This window comes from Xiphophorus couchianus, chromosome 17 (assembly GCF_001444195.1).
Source record: "Xiphophorus couchianus chromosome 17, X_couchianus-1.0, whole genome shotgun sequence".
Classification (NCBI taxonomy): domain Eukaryota; kingdom Metazoa; phylum Chordata; class Actinopteri; order Cyprinodontiformes; family Poeciliidae; genus Xiphophorus; species Xiphophorus couchianus.
The window spans coordinates 5,391,100-5,406,560 of NC_040244.1; the positions used below are offsets into that span (position 1 = coordinate 5,391,100).

At 36.1% G+C, this 15,461-nt stretch overlaps 1 protein-coding gene across 1 annotated transcript in view; it reads right to left on the reverse strand.

The window, feature by feature from the left end:
* LOC114161153 (potassium voltage-gated channel subfamily A member 1) overlaps positions 1-15,461 on the reverse strand; it is a 31,939-nt gene that overhangs the window by 6,291 nt on the left and 10,187 nt on the right. The window lies entirely within an intron of this gene.

Genomic DNA, 15,461 nt, shown 5'->3' on the forward strand with positions numbered 1-15,461 from the left:
CCCAACTATGTTATTTGTTAAAGTGCTGAATACGTAGTTTAGTGATGAGCAGGTAAATGAACATTTTGTTGGCCATCAAGTCCTTTTGATTTTACGATTTTGGCTGATTTGAGAAAAGGTCCTAATCAAAGTACATACATAAACCCAAATCAGAATTTGCTGCACAAGTTGAATATTGGTGACTCCTTCCTTCCAACCTCACTCAGTTTGAGCGGTTTTGGGAAGAAGAAAGGGCAATTTTGGTTTCATTGCACAAGATGACTGAATACAAATGCACACCACACCTTTAAGATTTGTATGTGTAAAACATTTGAACTCTTTCCCTTTTCTTCAGAATCATTAACTAGTTTGTCTCTGTCACAAATTTGAAGCAAAATACAAACAAATTCCAAGACGCTGGTAACAGGAAGGGCCCTTTATTGATGTAACCTGTGAGGTTTCACCAGGTCTTTATGCAGCTCCACCCCCACCTCAACGCCATCTTCCTCCAAGTTAATCCTCCCGTCCGCGGCAGATGGTCCAGGGAGCATCCTCAGCCCTCAGCAGCTCCTGTAGTTATGAATGATTGCGCCGCTGTGGGCATTAAGTTGGATCAGTGTAATCCATCGCAGCATATGCAGCAGCCAAATCCACTGGAGAGGAGGACTTTCCTTCGTTGATTTCCCTCCGTAGAGAAATTCCTAGAAGGTCAGGAGGTGCTAGGTTGGCTCGTCTTTTTTCCTCTGATGCTCACTTATCACCGTATCAAGGCATCAATAGTCCATTCTGCGTCTTCCTAGCTCAGGTAGGCAGTAATTATGCTAGTTTATAATATAAACTAGTGGCAGCCATCACACTTCCTTCTTTAATCCAACTCCAGTTTGTTTGGGGAAGTGTGAATGTGTAATCAAACTCTGATTCCGACCGAAACAGCAAATTCTGGTCCAACTTCAAACCTTGGTCTTGGTTCAGCTGAAGTGAACTCTGGTTTGGTTCAAATGTATATGTGAACACCAGAGACCACTCCAAAAGCAGGAAGTCTACTACAGTGCAGGGCAGTCTGGGTAAATTCAACCAAAACAAACGTGCTAGCCTGACGCTAGCATGAGAAATGGCTTGTGGTCTTTTGCTAAAGACAAAAGAAAAACAACTGCTAAAATCTGATGCTACTCCATTTTAGATTACATTTGTGACGTAGGAAGATGAAGAGGCTTTTGTGTCATTTCCTTCTGTGGTTCTTGTTGCAGCGCCACCACAGGCGAGGAGGAAACACTTTTTTCAAAGTGTTTGGTTTGTTTGACAATGCAATGTGAAAGGGAACCACACCAGCTGAAAATGTAACAAATGTTGCAATTCTTGTTTCAATTGGATGGGAAAACCCTAAAATCCCTAAATCAATTATCCAATTATTGGTCCCTCTATGACCAGGATGCCACAAACTCAAAACTTTTCAAACAAAATTTTGAATTCTTTTCTTTCTTTTATTAAAATTGCAAAATCTGTTTAGTTTAATTGCAATGCTTCTATGTTCAAAATTAACATAGAAGTTTAAAAAAATCAATAATTCCTTAAAAGAACTAGTTCCACTGGCAGATTATTGTACTTATAAGATATTTTATACGAGGTACTTAAAACAAGCTTCCACATCTTATTGAAAACTTACTTGTAAGTTAATTTTGTCTTTTTTAAAGTGCACTCGCATAGACACTAGATAAAAATAGTAAGATTATGTATTTTTTGCAGTGTAGTTTTAATTGGCAGCTTGCTCTGTACCTAACTTTGCCTAACTTTGTGTCCACTAGGAGGAGCTGCAGGATCTCTACTGTCCACTCCTGTTGACTCCAGTTGATATGTGGTTCCTGATAAACAGATCTCTGGGAGTCAGAATCCCTCAGATCAGAACCGATCCGCTTCCTTAAATATTTGGGCTGAAACTGAGCGCTTCTCTCACACACACTCTCTCTGACCTTTTTCAGATGTTGGAGCTGTGACATTTTGGTGTTTATGCTCCAGTGGTCACATTAAACTGACGTAAAGATGAAGCAGAGTGGTGTTTTCTGAAGACAGCATGCGTTTTTTTTTCCATGTTTGCATGTTGGGAGCAGGCTGCAGAGATGAAGTCGTGTTCTTCCTGTTACTGACGCTGATTAAAATCAGAACGAAGCAGTTGGATGTGATGATTCACTGCTGAGGCTGTGAAACATCGCGCTAACCTGGAGGGCTCTTCTTGCTTTGTTTTGTTTTGTTGTTTTTGGCTGTCAGCTCACAGAGGAGGACACGTTTTCTGATTCTGCTTCCACCTTGTCCCTTGTTGCCACGGCGACGGCTTCCTAACACCTGAAACAGCTGAGTTTGCACGCAGGCCTTCGCGACCTTGACCCCGCTCCCCCCCATCCTCTGACTCGGACGATAAGCGTTTTGCTGGAGGCTCGTTTGCAGCCGTCACTTCGGCTCTGCAGCAGCGTCGTGAAGTCGTGCAGCGAGGCTAATGAGCTGAAAATAAAAAATAAAACATGACAGCGACGATACACTGAGTCCCAACAGTAACTGGATGCATTCAGTTCACTGGCAGGGAGGAATAACCATCCCATCATGGGAAAATGCTATTTTTTTTTTGCTTTCTTAGAGATTTTTCACATATTTGTTAAAACATAATCTGTGAAAAAATCGGCCTCCTCCAAGTCCTCCCTGACCTGCTATTGTCATCTGAAGAAAAGCACTGCAAACAACCAATTAGCACCAGGAGGAGGGTCTCAGCGCTGTCAATCAACCTTGCGAAGGCGCTGCTAACTGTGCTAATGGTGGGAAAAGAACTTGCTGTTGCAAGAAAACCATAATTAGTGCTAACTAGCCTTAGCATTCCGTACAGGCTCAGCCGACAGGGAGAAGCTGCACTGCAGCAGAGCGTGCACACAGTCCTGATTGACAGCGCTAAGACCCGCCTCCTGGCTCTGATTGGTTGTGTCTAGTTAGCACTGGGAGTACTGGCAGAAGACAGAGGTGCTCGGTTTTATTCATGGATTATCTCATACTTTATTGTCACGACATACTGACAATTTCAATAAATAATTTAATTAGCCTCAGGTTTGGACTTTGACCCGTCCACATGTGGCCAGATATCTGGGAAAACAAATACATTTTCATGTGTTTTGGGCCTTTTATCCACATCAAAACTCAGATTTGTACCATTAAGACCTTTTAGCCTTATAAAGACTTAGTGTAGTCTTTATAAAAACAAATATCTTTGCCAAATCATTAGAAAAAATAACATCATATGTATGGGATCAGCTTTAGATAATCTATGAAAAACAAAACAAACCCGCTGAAATGCACCACTGAGTTGTTTTAAACATGCCTCATCCTCATCCTTCATTTGTCTCTTTCTGTCATTAGTTTCAACATTTAAATGTTTTAACTTTTTTGTCCATAGTGGTTTTCCATACTTCAGTCTTTCCTTTAGTGCTCAGTTTTTTCAGTTCTTTCTTTTGTTTGACTCTTTGCTTGTTTGTTTAGATTTCTGTCTTAGTGTTAGTCTTTCATATTTTGGTTGTTGTTATTTTCCCTTTGTGTTCATTTCTGGGTTTGTTACAGTCACTTTTCCCTCAGTTTCATAGTTAGAGGATGAGAGTCATACAAACCTTTCCACTTTTTGTCATTTTATAACCACCAATTTCAAGGTATTTGTAACGCAAAGCACAAAGTAATTGCAAAGTTCTTTTGATTTACAAAAAATCTGAAAAGTGTACATGTAAATTGTACATTTACATGTACAATTCTTTGTAAAACCATGTTTTACTGAGATTGCTTCACATTCTTCTTAAATAGTTCAACCTGAGTCAGATTGGATGGAGAGAAATTGTTTTTATTAGTTTTAAATTAAGTTTTGCTGCCGTTTTTCATTTGCACAACTTTTATGTTGATCTATCCCATCAAATTTCAGCATAATTAATGTAAGTTTCTGGTTGTAAAGTATTGGATTTATGAATACTTTTCTGAGGGATCCAGATTTAAAACGTCGGCATTCACTTTCTAAAATCTGTTCAGATCCTTTTACTTTGGTCATATCTGTGTAATGATTCCTGAAGCCAATTGGATCAGGCTAAATCCTGGTGGCTGTAGCCGGCCCTGCTGGGATTTAGAACGTCTGCTTTTAAGGATATAATGCTCAGCTTGGAACATGATCCATCAATAAGGCTCAGAGTTTCCAAACAAAACCAAATATTCCACTTTTTCTTATTGGGATTTTCAGGATTTATTACTAGCATCTAATTAATAAATGAAACTTTTGACAGTTACAATAAATTCAGCAAATATGAGGAATATTTTACAGCCATTTTGCTGCTATAAGTCCCCATATCGTATTAGTTTAAACATTAAAACAAAATATAGACATTAAGTTATCTTATTGGTTGTGTTCAAACCTGTTTGCAAGGAATCTAGAAAAATTATTTTCCACAAACTTTTCCCCAGTGAGCAAAACTATCAAGGAAAATAAAAAGATGTTAAAATGAATATTTTACACGCAGTGGGTAAACCCATTAAACAATTTCAGGGACTGGAAAAACTCAGTTTAAAGTATTGGCAGGTCAAAAAATTATTATTTTTAAAAAGTAAAATTACCAATTTTGAATTTGGTCCAGTTTTGTACAAAAAGTGACAACAATCCATTTTTAAAATATATATATTTTCCCCAAAACACACAATTTGAATGGCTTTCTTTTAATAAAGCAAATGTGCAAAAATGTTTTTAATTGTGGGGGATACATTGATTTACACAACCACTCTGACAAAATGTCTAACTACTTTATTTTAATATCTGCATGCTTAGAATTTTATTTTAAATTGTTTCATTGTTCTTATTTTTCTGCCAAGTAATTCTGAGTTGTCAATTTTGGTCCATGTGACAAAAAGTTTGTATAAACAAAACGTTTTTCCAATATATGAATAATAATTGAACCTTACAGTTCAATCAAAAGACTCAGAAAGTTACTAAAAAAGGAAAGAATGATTCAATTTTGATAATAATAAACTACCAAAAATAAAACTATAGAAGTAAGAATAGAACCAATAACCAGTAATATAAAATAAACCAGGTTTTTAAAAGACATAAACTTTCAAACATTGTTGGTTTACTGCTGGAATGTCCAAGACAGAATGGGGTTAAATAAAAATAAAATGGTGGCTCTTCGTTGGACTAAAATGTGTTGGTTTCCACTGCGCTGGTTCTGCTGTCCCGTTTTGCACCTCATGGCGGAAGGAAAACGTCTTGCATCATGTTGGCGTGCTCGTGCGTAACGTACAGTCAGTTGCAGGTGAGCGCGAGCTCACATTTGGTTTGTAAAATGTTCCTGTTGGCTGAGCAGAGATGTTCCCCTGTTGTGACAACTTTTCTGCTCCAGTTCATTCTGGTTATTTAACAGTCAGAGATGAATGAGAGAACATTCGGCGCTGCTCACAGCCCACGACTTCACACCCGCGTCCTCTCGGAGAGCGAAGTGTGATGGTGATGAGCTGTCGGGAAGACGGTCTGCTACCTGCAGAGTCAAGGCCTCTGATTTATTCAAGCAGCAAAACCACCAGAATACACAGATCTACCTTTAAATTACATTAAATTTATCATATTCCATCTTTATGCTGATTTCCTTCACTGGACGATTTGATGATATGCTACTTCATATCGCTCAATATGTTGATTTAAATATTATTGCTATTACACTGTAAAACAAGCATGTCAAACTAGTTTTCTTTTTGGGCCAAATCAAAAATCTGAATGTTCTTAAAGGGCCGATAGAGCTAGAAGGTATCGCTAAAACCAACTGTTAAAATATCAATAACTAGCTGTTTGTTTCAGCATTCGATACGTGTTTCTTAAAATTAAATAATATTGAACATCTTTTCACACTGATCAGTTATCCAGGATTTTGTGTTTGGTTTCTTTGTAATCAAAATCACAGATTTTGTGGTGCTAATTTAGAAATATCTGTAAGGAATTTTATGATATTTGTGCTAATGTATGATATTAAACATTACTTTTTATTAATTGCCATATCAATCATGGACTATAACAGTAATTTCATGAGAACTATACAATAAATTAAAAAAATTAAATTAATCATTTTGTCTCATTAAAATAACTATTTCTTGTAATTTTAAGGCTTTTTCTGGTAAAACTGCATCTTTATTCTAATAATATTATGGCTACCCACAACATTACCATCCACAACGACTCTTTGAAGATACTTTGAATGGCATTTAATTTCCCTTTTGGGATAAATAAAGTACTTTTGAACTGAATTGCAATAATGGAGGAGCAACAGAGATTCCCAGCTCAGGTGGGAGAATCTGATCAGCTGTCAGTCGTTTACTCTAAATCTGTTCTTTAAAAGTGGCAACAAAACTGCTGAGGAAAAGACAAAGTAAGTCCTGTTTGCAGTTTTTCATCAAGCTATCAAGGGGATAAAGCAAAAATGTGTGAGTGAGAAATTGTTCTGCTCTGAAAAGACTCCAAAAACACGGTGGTGGTAGCATTATGCTAATTATATGTCAAAATGGCCCAGTCAAAGTCCAGAAACTGTAGCAAAATGTGAAAATCAACTTTTACAGATCTTCTCCAGCCAGTCAAACTGAGACGAACTGAGAAATTTCTTCACGTTGGTCTTTCAATAAAAAATAAAATTCTTCACAATCAGCGGTTGTGAAACTCAGTGGAGCTCTCTGATTGGCCGCTGGGAGCATGTGACCGCGGCGTGCGAACACCAACCTCAGCATCAGCAGCTCCAGTCCACGCGCACTCCCACAGCATCTATTTATATCTGGGGTGAGACATGCTGAACGTTATTACTGAGTAATTAAATCTGTGTGTTCATGCATGACTCCTGTGGCACATGGAGTAAAACGTGCTGCTGTGACCCATCAGCTGGGAGAAAAAACATAAAAATAAATGTAAATAAAAACAGAGTTATGTGACGCAGCCGTGGGGATAACAAATCAGGATTTTCCCTCTTTCGCCTCCTAAAATAGCTCACAAACTCAGGTGAGGGAATCCATTACTGACAAGTTTTTTTATCCCAGATTTATCTGTCAGGTTAAATCAACAGTAATGTTTCCTGATTTATTGTTTGATTCAATAAGTGATAAAGATTCTGGATAACAAGTCAGCTTTACAAACGTCGATCAGCTGCTTGTGCTTGTCAACAACTTCCTCGTTGCTATGGTTACACATCATCCCAGGCAGTAAAAACTGAAAAAGTACCACAGTATCCATAAACAAATTAAAAGAGGAGGAAAAATCCCCCCAAAATATTTAAATTCCTTTTAATATGTCAGAACTATTGGAACAAGCAGATCTAACGGCGTTTGGTTTTAAAAATATCACACCTTCATCTGGTTTGGCTCGCTCACAGATTCCACCTTTCACAGTGTGTCAACATCTTAATCACATCAAAGTTACAACAGCTGCATGTTTGGGGTTATCATCAGGTGCTGTCCAGTATGTACTGCGGCCCAGAAGGGTCAATAAATGCAAAGCCACAACGTAAAAGCCACAAAGAACAACAGAAGTCACAACACAGAAACAAAAGCTACATGTCAAAAGTCACAATGCAATAACAAAAATCTAGAATTGCCTCAATATGTGGAAACATCTTGTTAAAAAACTTAAAAGTGTTTTGATATTTTAGCATTTGATTGCTGATTTTTTTGACAATGGGATCTTTCATGTCTCTTTCTCATGTCTCTTTCTGCCTTACTTTGACCTATTGTGTCTTTTGTTGTTTATTTTGTCTTTTAAGTTTTCATCTGATGTCTTCCAGTTAGTGTTGCAATCCCTCCAACCTGCTCCAGTAACCCCTCCATGAACTGCACCGTTGTTGCAGCAGAGCATTGTTAGAATCATGGGTTTACCAGTGACTTTAATACTGAATGAAAGCTTTTTTATGAGAGCAGATGGTCCCTAAATTATGGTCCCTTGTGTTGTTCTTTTGTTTTTTGGCTCTGCTGTTGGTGATAAACAGCGACAGCCTTTTTTTTTTTTATCATGCTCATTACAGATTCTCACCCAAAATATTAATTTCGCTCTTATTTACAAACTTATTTTATGCAGCAACACCCTTCATGCGTTTCTACAGCAACACAAGCCGATCAGCACAGAAAAATATGTCTCATAGGATTCTTAATGTCCTGTATTATTACACAAATCTGCCCTGCTTTACTCTCTGTTCTTCAGCAACATTCACTCCCAATAAATCAGAAAATATCAGCTGATCTACTGCAGAAAATAGTTTTTTTTTTATGTCTGCAGTATTTTCAACAATATTACTGAGCAATTTTTGTTAAAGGTATCATATATTAAAAAAAAAGATTAACACGAGGAATAGAGTAGATTTAGATGAAGCTGAGAGGCTCTGAACATGAGATTTGTTGACAACGAGAAAAATATCACATAATGTTTGTGTTAATCCTTTAATCTGCGTGTTTTAGTAGCCTGAAAACTAACATCAGGTCAAATATCTGAGTTTTATAACTTGCCTTTTCACCTCAGCCATCTGCAGGTGACCTTTATATGGGTTATTATGCAAGTATACATTTAATATTTTGTCATTTATGTTGCTGACGGGTACAAATTTGCTGTTATACACTTTAAAGTGCTGAAGGCATTGTAACACATGCAATAAATCCAAAACCAGAAAATGTAAAAAAAAATATCAGCTTTAAATTTTAGTTTGTGTGATAAAGTTGCCAGATCAGCAAAAAAAAAATGTGGAAAGGTTTAAAAGTTATCTTTCGGTTTAAAATGCACCATCTAATGTAATATCTGGGAAATAATGTGGATTAAGAAAGATACTACATCATTTGGATCATGTATTTTCAATAGTAATTAATATTGTAATAATTTTAGATTTATGTAAACATTTATTTCGGGGCGGAACTTTCGTTGTGCATTTTATGTTCCGGGGACCAGTAAAAGGATGCGTGCGTCGTCCGTTCCTTCGGACGCTAACATTTTGCTCTTGTCCGAGTTGGTTTGCTTTCAGCTGCTTTTAAAAGGTCAGAAAACCGTGAACAAATCCCCAAATAATGCTTTACACGATTAACAACAACAACAGACATCTTCATGCTGACTTTGCGTCAATATTTATGAAGTCATTTCCGACAAAAGTTTGTCTAATTAGCTACTTCCGGTGTAGTGATCATTTTGTGCTTTTCTGCGGTTTCGCTGTTTAGTGAGGATATCTTTATTAAACTTTTGTTTAATAAAGGAAGCTACAAGCTAATAATATTGTGTTAAAATGAAAGTGACTTGCTTTTTTTGTTATTCAGCTCTGTGAATAAAATAACAGGTAAAGACAAGCACCAGCTAACCGGACATTCACTCATTCACTCTGCGAATGTGAAGCGTTTAAGTCAGTTAAGCACCACACAAATGGAAAATGTGATTGTTTTTGTGTAGAATTGTTAATGAATACAAATAATAGTAAAATATTTTTAAGAATATTTTGGCAGAAATCCAGAAAAGTCATGTTGGCTGCAGAAGACCTGAGGCTGTGGCTCACTGTAGTTCACCTTTGACCTTAAACATACAACCAGAGCTAGGGGAATGATTTAGGTCAAATCGTATTTTGTGTGTTACAACAGTCTAGTCAAAGTACAGACTTTAATCCAAGTTAAGTTTAGTATTACAAGCGCTGTTCTAATTTTGTCATATGATGACAAAAAAGGCTTTGAATTTATATTTTTTTTTACATCCAATTTGATTGAATCTGAGCTGTTATTCAAGAACAACTCAGCCAATTTCTTTCTCTTTATATTGAAAGGTGGTGTCTCTGCAGGAGATAACAGAGTACAGTGACCTACATCTACCCAGAGAGAGACATAATCTTATACCAAATTGCACAAAATGACTCCAGAGTGAAGAAAACCCAGAATGTGATTTTATATAAATGATTTTTCAAAGAGAAATAATGATTTCAAAGACCCAATGAGGACCAGAATGTAGCATGTTACAGCCAATCACTTGTTCCAGCTGCATTAATGGCAGCTGGATCAGCAACAGTTTGGTCCTGATGTGGCTCCTGTTTGCATACGAGCACCATCACGGTCACTGTGGGCAGCGCCGTGCTGCACGCTTTGAAGCCGCTGATGCAGAAACGATGGCGGCGGCCGCTCATGTGGAAACGCTGCGTTCAGTCTGTCTGCTTAGATAACGCTCCACTCATGCCTCTTTGTTTGCTTGTTTTCTGCTTATTTGATTCCTCTCTTTCTCTTGGTTTTCAGGAGGAGCGCAGTCAAACTGCAGAAACGGAGCTGAAGTTCAAATGAAGCTGCACCAGAATAAAAACAGGTCAGAATATCCTCTTAAACGAGTAAATGCGCCATGTTGTTACACCGGAAACAGGACTGGTTGATGCTATTTTCAGAATATTTTGGTTTTAAATGTAAAATATATATGCAACACATTCTAAATGCCTGTGGACGGATTTTAATGCCAGAAGTGCCTTTGTTACAAAAAAGGAAAAAGCTACATAACAGGAAGCTTATTCTGTTTCCCACAGCCATGTCGTCAAAAAAGTTATATTTTCTCCCTTTTTTAATGTATTATTATTATTGATAATATGTTATACTAATATTAGCATTAATTATTATACTTTTATGTAGTTATCAGGTTTTTATATAATTTTTGCTTATATTTGTTTATATTTAATGGGTGTTTTTCTTAATGCCCATTTATTTCTTCATTATTTTTCTGTATTTTGTCTTTTTGAGTGATTTGTTTTTTGTTTTTTTTCTGTACCTATAATATCACTTTTATTTTAATTTTTAATTCTATTTTTCATTTTTTTATACTAATAAATAATGAATATAACTGACTTATATTATTTAGATTTTATTTATTTTTTCTACATTTTTAAATTTTTTTCTTTTGTTTTACATTTTGCTTTTTTCTTATTATTTCTTGTAGTGGCTTATTATTAATATTGTATTTTTTTTTTACTTTTTAAATATTTATTCTCTTTACTCCTTTTTCCATATTTGTTAAATTGAGCTTGTTTTTATTTGTTTTAAAATTGATTATCATTTATTTTGCTTTAAAGGTCAAACTTTCTTCTTTGTTTTTTTTTCTGGGGTTTTAAAATCAAAATTGCACCACACAGTGCCCCCTGCTGTTTATCTCAGTCACCCTTTTAACAGCAACAATCAACAAAATGATTGATCAGGAATCAGCGTTTGTGGCTGTCAAACATCCATCATCATTAATCAGGAGGAGCAGTTTTAAGATGGAGGTGATGTTTTATGAACGTGTGATGTTTAAGTCGATCCCTCCGGTGGCTCCGATGATCCCACTGAAGCAGAGCGAGTTGGGAACAGTGAGAGGGATTAATTAGCCCTCTGAGTGGAATTTACACAGATTTCACTAATTCAAGCCCTCGCGATGATTTCCATTTTAAAGTTAACAGCTCTTCTCCGAGGCCAAACAATCAGCCGTTACATAAGCTCATCCGAGTCCTTATGTTTCCACGTCACGGAGCCGGCAGCTGAAAACTGGGAATCATCAAACTCTGATGAGAAGATCGCTCTCTGTTTTACTGTCACGGCTCCAGTTAATAAGCCGGATTATGACTCCATGGTGGGGGTTTGCATAAAACCCACCACTTATTACATAAAATAAATTTAAAAAAATCTTATTATACATCACTAATTAGATGCTATAGTTCAAACATGTATATTTTTTATCTTTTATGTTAGTAAAAAAATTATCACAGTTTGTCAAATGTGTGGAAATTTTCCCATATCCTGAGAAATCATTTTGTTGATAAAAGGGTAACTGAGATGAACAGCAGGGGGCGCTATGTGGTACAATTTCGATTTTTAAACACCAGAAGAAAAGCAAGGAAATAAGTTTGAAATCTTAACCAACTAAAATAAATAAATGTTAAAAATAAGTAATAAAGAAACAAAATTTAAAAATAGAGAAAAAAGAGTAAAGAAAAAATATTTAAAAATCAAAAAAATGATGCGATATTAATAATAAGATAGACACTATAAGAAAAATAAAACATAAAGAAAAATGCAAAACAAAAAATGTTAGATAACAATAGTACAAAAATTACTTTTTCATCTTTTTGAAGATGAGTTAAATATTTCTTTATCAAAAAAACTTTACCGTGTTTCTCTGAAAAAAATCATATCTCGCAGCAATGAAAAACTTTCCTTCAAATTCAGAAATATTTTATTGATCCCAAAGAGGAATTAAATGTTGTTGTAACTCATTAATTCAAAGTCTTCAAAGAATTACATAGTGACGGCTGTAGCAGTCTGTATTACAGCAAATCTGAAGAAGCCCCTGACTGAAGATACTCTGAAAAAATTGAAAGACTTTATTTGCTTGATTTTAGTGTTTTTTTTGGGCCGGCGAGTTCTGGCCCTAAAGGTTTGGCTCTAAAGGTAGTTTCTCCTGGCTACCTTTGGCTACCTTTGGCTACCTTGGGGAGACAAAGGTAAATCTGATAATCCATCCAGATAAAAGTTGATTTGATTTGCAGATGGTTCCTTGCATTTTAATTATTCAGAAAATAAATCATCAGTTTCCAGCTGGTTTTAACAGTATCATCTGGACATTTATAAACCCAAATTCTGGTTTATGTAATATAAAAATGCCTGTGAGCCAAACAGCACACGTGTTTGTGCATAACGGTGACTCAGAGTGTGAGGTGAGTTCACACCTGAGCTCCTCCATACAGAAGATTGGTTCTTATGAAACCTCTGACTACAGCAGAGGTGGACGACTGATGGACGACATGCAGCTTAACGCAAAACGTTCCACCATTCAGTAAACATGAAGCTGAATGTAAATATGTAGAGTAAAAATCATCAGGCGCTGGTTGATGTTAATCTGTGTGTACAGGCTGCACTATTTATGCTTCACCGCCCATTTAGTCCATATATACTGTCTGAATTCACCTCCTTATCCAGGACTTTTCCCTGCGCTGTGAAGTCCTTTCCTTACGCCTCGTTGAGAAGTTAATTTATTTCAGTAAATCAATGCAGACAGCATACAGATGTACCCAGATATTTACAAGTTTTAATTTGAATTTGAGAGGATTTTGGTCCATCCAGAACCAACAAACCAACCAGACTATGCATAGAAATCTAATTTATTGTCACGACAACAAATTTTGCTGGGCGATAAATTATTGCGATAAATGATAATATTCTTGTTTTGAGACCATTTTCATGTATTATAATGTCATAATGATGCAGGAACACATTCTCAAATATAAATAAACTTTAAATTCTAATCAATATTTAACACTGACATTTTAAATATCCAGAATAAATACACAAAACAACAAATAAAATTAATTATGGAGTCTCTGTAAACAAAATTGTCTTTAAAAAGAATCAGTTGAGACCAAAACAGCAGACTTAAGACTTTTACAACAAAAGTTGTTTGGTAAAACAATCAATCACACAAATTTATCATGCGATTAGTTGATTAATTGACTTATTGCTTAATGCGATAAATGAAAGCCTACACAATAAACCACAATTTTTATGGTCACTTTCATAATTACCAGAGCAGCAGTATTAAAAAAATCCTTTAAATATAACCTGACAGCACGAAGTAGAAGATAAATATCTCAAAAAGAAACAAATTATGCCTTTAACTAAAGAAAAGTGGACAACAAAGTTTAAAACAATTTTTTAAGGCTTTTGGACTCATTATCCACTAATATAGAAACCAATGAACAGCTGAGAACCTTCCAGGATCCGGGAGCGGCCAACCAATCAAAATTACTCCAATAATGGGTCAAAAACTCAAAGAGGAATCATAAAGAACCCAGAAAAGTTCTGAGGCTAAAACCAGTAACAGTCAACAAAATCTCCTCTTACGTTTTCCCAAAATGCTTTGAATTATTATTATATTTATTGAATTATTATTATATTTATCGACAGATATGGACACACTTTTGTTAATGCGCTTATAGTGGAGATAGCTTCTCGTTTAGCGTTTTTGCTAACTTTGAAAACGTTTAGCGCACTTAGCTAAATTTTCCAGATACATTTTAAAGCGTTAATTTACTTGGCTGTTTTGTAAACTTTCAGTTGAATAAAATTTGACATCAGTGTTGAAGTTTTGGTTATCAAATTGTTCAAGTAGTTTGATGTTTGTATTCATGCTTTTATTTTGAAGGGGGTGGAAACTGTTTACGCAGCAGTTCCACTTCCTCTACTCACATTCTCGCTCTTTTTTCCTCAATAATGTTATAAAAAAAGAACAAAAACACAATTGCTATTTCATTCTATTAAAATTATGACTTTATTCTCATATTATAAATTTTTTTTCTTGTATTATTATTACACTTTATTCTCAGAGTTTGACTTTGCAATATGATTTTCTTCTTGTATTTTGACTATTCTGGTGTTGTTATGACTTTTTCCTCATATTATTGTGACTTTATTCTCATGAGTTTTTTTCTCTCAGTGTTATGACTCTTTTACTTATATATTTTTTATTAGCCTAGTACTAGTAGTAGTACTCCTTTGTAATATTCAGAATTTGTGTGACATAAAAATAGGATACATTTTAAGGAGGAAACTAGTTTTTACAGGAATGTACCTCATTTTAAAACCTGCAGAAAATCAGTTGATTAAAAAAAATAAATAAATTAATGATGGTGTGATAAGAAAACCTGCATCTGAAGACGGTTTAGCGGCTCCATAAACCGCCCTGACTGATTCGTCTGGACGAACATGATGGAAGCTGAAAGCAGCATTTCCTCCGGAGTCATGGCCGGTTCATACTGTCCCATCTTTGCTCTCTGGCTGCTCTGCCTCTTTTTTCAGGCTGCACTGAAGCCTGCAGCTGAGGACTGGCGCTCTCTCTGTGTGTGTGCTCATATATATTTATATTTTTCTATGAATGTGTGTATTATGTAACTTCCTCTTTGCTTTGTCTCATGCGCTCGCAGCACTTTGCTGCCCTGTGCGGTCAGAGGTCGCTGCAGACTGAAGCTCGCTTTAATCATCTCTGTGAATTCAAGCCTCTTCTCCATCTTTATATCCAGCCTCTGTCATGTCTCCAGCTGATCCTCACTGTCACGTTTTTATTTCTGACAGTTTTAATGGTTTTAATCAGTCTGTGTGTACAAGCATGTAATTACTAGCTGATATTTCCTCCGTCACGCAGGACAGAAGATACCCGTCGGATTAAATGCATTAATGTGGATAAAAATAACAAAATTATGGCCCACTGTGCGTAAATGTTGCAGGCATCGTGTGTGATGCAGCAGCCGCTCGGACCGCGTCTCATTTTAGTCATGGATGCTTTCCAACCGTCGCTCAGCTCTCAGTGAAATGAGACGTCGCTCATCCTGACAGCCGCAGATGTGGATTTCTGTGAGCATGCAAAAGTTTTATAATCTCTTTCACAAGTTTTGGAGGACGAGGCTTAAAGTTCAGACTCAGATCTCACTGTGGCACCA